Here is a 4,526-nt window from a genome sequence, read left to right on the forward strand (position 1 = left end):
TGTCCATGTGTGTGTAAACTTCAATATATTTATTTTATTTACGAGACAATGTTAATAAAACTTAACATTATAACATCTGTATGTATGAGTTCTTATCATGACGGCGATAAACTACTTCAACAACAATTATCGATGTTAGGCTTTGTACACATATGTACATAGAAATACATAAGATGAATGTATAATGTGATATAGATGTTTAAGTATAGAAATAGAACAGAGTCTCTAAACTTTACGTGTAGATTTCATTTTTTTGCATCTTTGAAAATGCTAACAACTTCTAATAAACATTTTCCGAAAGTACATGCAGAGACTACAATGACCCTAATTGGGTTTTGTCTAGTTAGATCGGGTTTAGATTTTATAGTCTCATCTAAACCAGACTAAAACTACCCTTTTTTCAATTGATCGGGGCTTTATCTCAGAAACTAATAAGAATTTTACTTCCCGGTCTTCAGCTATATTGTAGCCCTAAACCAGAGGAACCTATGTGTCAAACAGAAGAACCAGGAAAAGCTGCATCTAGCGCATCAAAATCAATCACAGTTTTAATTGTGTATATAGTAACAATAACCACTGTATAACTGCGAACACTAGTTCTCGTTTAATACTGAAAAATTTTTACACGAGATAAGAATTTTGCTCAAGGAAGATGCCAACAATTTTGGATAATGAGCGGATAGTTCTACTGAAAGATGCACTCCATTAGCGCTGCATTTTAACTAAGCCTTCGGCACTGCAGTTTAACTATCGGAATGTGTTTTTATGCAGTTCAAAGATGCAAAAAAATGCAAGCCATTGCAAAGTATCCCAAAATAATAAAAAGAATTTATTGTTTGTGTAAAACAAAAATAATAAGAACTTTATTACATTAACACAGATTATGAAATTTCTTAATTAAATTCAATCGCAACTGAGTTTGTTTTGTCCGCTCTCAATATAATCCCAGCTGAAATGTCTTTGCTTCATATGCTAAAGGGGTTCTTGTATTGTCTTCCCATCGCCAGTTGAGATTTCGACAAGTACTCCAAGAGCACTTCATTAGGAAATTTTTCTTCTCGTGAGTTACCGTAAAAATGTTCCCAACTTGTGGTTGTATTTTTTATTTTATATAAAACTAGCTGACCCGGTCCGCGTTGCTGGCCCGTTGTTTGGGTTCTCCGTGTAAACTTTAGTTAATTATCCAGTATTGATACACCCATAATTAGGCATCCCTCTAGAAACTTCATAATATAAATCAATGTTTTGACATAAATTCCATATAATGGTATCCCCCAAATTTAAGATATAAAATCTCTTTTTTTATACCCTTCACCATAAATCGACAGTTTAAAGCACTTTGTGACCCACATATAATGGTCGGTGCACGTCAATTGACATTGCTATATATTGGATTGTTGGTCTCGGTTGGGGTAGTAATTATTACTGCAAAGAATTGTTGGTATAGGTCCACGTTTTGATATAGCTCCCATAGAACGGTACCGGCTGATTTTCGCTATTTTTGAGGATTTAACATCATTATCACACCGAAATGGCTGAAATCTGGTTTTAATATATTTTAAAGAGGAGGGCATAAATATTCGTATCGACCGAAAGACACGCCTTTTTATTTGCGCTCGATATGTAACAGTAATAGGTTCACGTTTTGATACAGCTCTCATAAAACAGTACCTCCCGATTTTCGATAGTTCAGAGATATAGCCACTGTTCAGTATATGTCCTCGTTTTGATATAGCTCCCATAGAAGGGTAGCACCTGATTTTCGCTATTATTTGTGGATTTAACCTCATTCAGGCCGATCGAACGTAACGCTTTTTTTTCTTCGCGCTCTATATGCAATAGTGGTAAAATACCCCTCAGCGAAATGTATGTTCCTTCGGGATATGTATGGCAACATTTATATAATTCATAAAAAAATAACTTCTATAAATTGTAGTTGTTATTATCGAGATTTTGCTGTATTTAAAAAATGTATCTTTACCTAGCTATTCCAAGGACTGAAATCAATGCTCATGAAGTTTCACTTCCCACATTTTGAGATTTTATCCGTAATTATAATATTTTCAAAAATCGACCACGATCGCGGTATTCTGATTCCAATGATGATATTGTATTGTATATCAATAACTTTGTCTGATTTCCAATGGATCTTTCTGGAATTTCGATCTTGTGACATCTCAAGTTATCCGGATTTTACTGTATTCCAAAATGTGGAGTTGATCGCGCTGTCCCACTTATTGTTTAGTGTTCAGCGTTTATAGCGTTTTTTAGGCACGCTTACAAAATTGTGTATATTATCTGAAATAATAAATGTTTGCAAATTTTGCGATGACGGCGATATTTAACTTTTCGCGATATTTCACTTCCGCGAAGACCATTCAGGGTCAGGACAGTAATTACAGTAGTATTGCAAACAATCTGTAAACAATACGTTGAAAAATATCATGGACTTCAGATCTAAAAAAAAAATTGAAGGAGAACCTCCGGTCACTACAATTAGCCGTATTAAAATAGCTCACGACCGCGCTATCCCACTTGTTCAAGCTAGTGTTTATATAATTTTTGTGTCACGCTTACTAAAATTATGTATATTAATTGAAATAATACATTTTTGAAAACTTTGTGATGACCGCGATCATTCAGGGAAATCAATCTGTAAACAATACGTTCAAAAATATCAAAGATTTCAGATTTTCTTAAAAACATTGTGGGGGAGGACCACCGGTCACTATAAAAACAGCTTACGACAGTACTAATTAATTGAAATAATACATTTTTGAAAATTTTGGGATGACCGCGATTTTCACTTCCGCGACGAATGGTCGTCAAGACTGTAATTACCATAGCATTGCAAACAATTTGTAAACAATATATTAAAAAGTATCTTGAATTTCGCGGTTTTCTTAAAAAAATTGTGGGGAGGACCACCGGTCACTACACTTAGCGGGATAAAAAAATAGATTACGACCTATTCTCAGACCTAAAAACTCCACATACAAAATTTCATATGATTTCCCAATTCCCGATTTTTCGGAATTTCTATATAGTGACATCTCAAGTCATCGGGATTTTACTGTATTCCAAAATATGGCGTTGACCGCGTTATCCCACATATTGAAGCCAGTGTTTTAGCGGTTTTGTAGTCACGCTTACTAAAATTAGGTATATTATCTGAAATAATACATTTTTGAATAATTTAGGATGACCGCGATATTTCACTTCCGCGACGACCATTCAAAAAAATATATAGCCTATTTTCACCACCGGTGTTCCCAGTACATTATCTGAAATTTTCAAGAAAATCAATTCAGCCGTTTTTGAGTCTATTCGGAACATACAAACATACAAACAAACAAACATACTAACATACACACATTGCCTTTTATATATTAGAAGATTTTTAGATACTGATGCACACTTTTTCTATCTTTTAAAAAATTCTGTAGTTGTAGGTATCTACAAATTGGCTTACTTGCTAGGGATCACTAAGCAACTTCTTGTAAAATGTATCGAACGGAGTGCCTTTTTCACGACACCCTTGAACTGCATCCGGATGCAATTTCAATGTGAGAAATGGATGTCAATCGTTGGATCGCATCCAAATGCTATTAAAATGTAAGGAATTGAAGTGCCTTTTTCACGACTCCGATTGAACTGCATCCAGATGCTGTTAAAATGTGAGGAAAGGAAGTCATTCATTGGATCGCATCTGAATGCGGTTAAAATATAAGGAATGGAGTGCCTCTTTCACGACTACGTTTGAACTGCATCAACACATGCCGTGAAAGAACTAGCCTACACTGCACTATTTCCAATTTATTTTGCTGGGTATAAATTCACTTTTTATTGTTGTGATTTTCTTGCATAGAACTATATTTACATTCCATGTAACAAAATGTCGTGATCATGATAGAAAAGTTTTCAAATCATGAAAGAAGGATTCCCAGGTTTTTAAATTGTTACAAATTACAATGCTGTACGGGGTCTTAGCATTTTTGTGATACCTTTGTTATTTTTTTCATTGGTCGAATCGATACAAATCAAATCAAATAGAAAACTATTTCTAAAATTCTTTTAATATTTGTTGTCCCTTGTCCCTCCTGGGATTTTCGTGGAACAATTATAAATTATACCCTCAACATTTAGGCCAACGAGATTATCGAAATAATGATTTTAGACCCCAAGTATGTTTGGACGAAATCCATTTCACACAATCTGGAGTCGATTTACCCATGCCCGTCCGTCTGTCTGGCTGGCTGGTGCACACGATAACTCTCGATGAATCAACCTATGTGGTTCAAATTTTTGGGTCTCGTAAATTTTGTCCAAACTTAGTTTAAGTTCGAAGATGGACCATATAGGTCTACCCTTCCGCTAATAACCCCCACAAAAGTGCAAAATTTTTCGCTAAGATTATTCGTACGATAGTTCCAGAAGAGACTAACAGAATTATTCCAAACAAGGGATGTGAAAATATTACTTCCATGCATATATCAGGTTCGAATATGGACAATATCGGCCCACCC

Source organism: Musca autumnalis, unplaced genomic scaffold, assembly GCF_047663935.1.
Source record: "Musca autumnalis isolate F117 unplaced genomic scaffold, ASM4766393v1 scaffold_1, whole genome shotgun sequence".
In the NCBI taxonomy this organism is placed as follows: Eukaryota; Metazoa; Arthropoda; class Insecta; order Diptera; family Muscidae; genus Musca; species Musca autumnalis.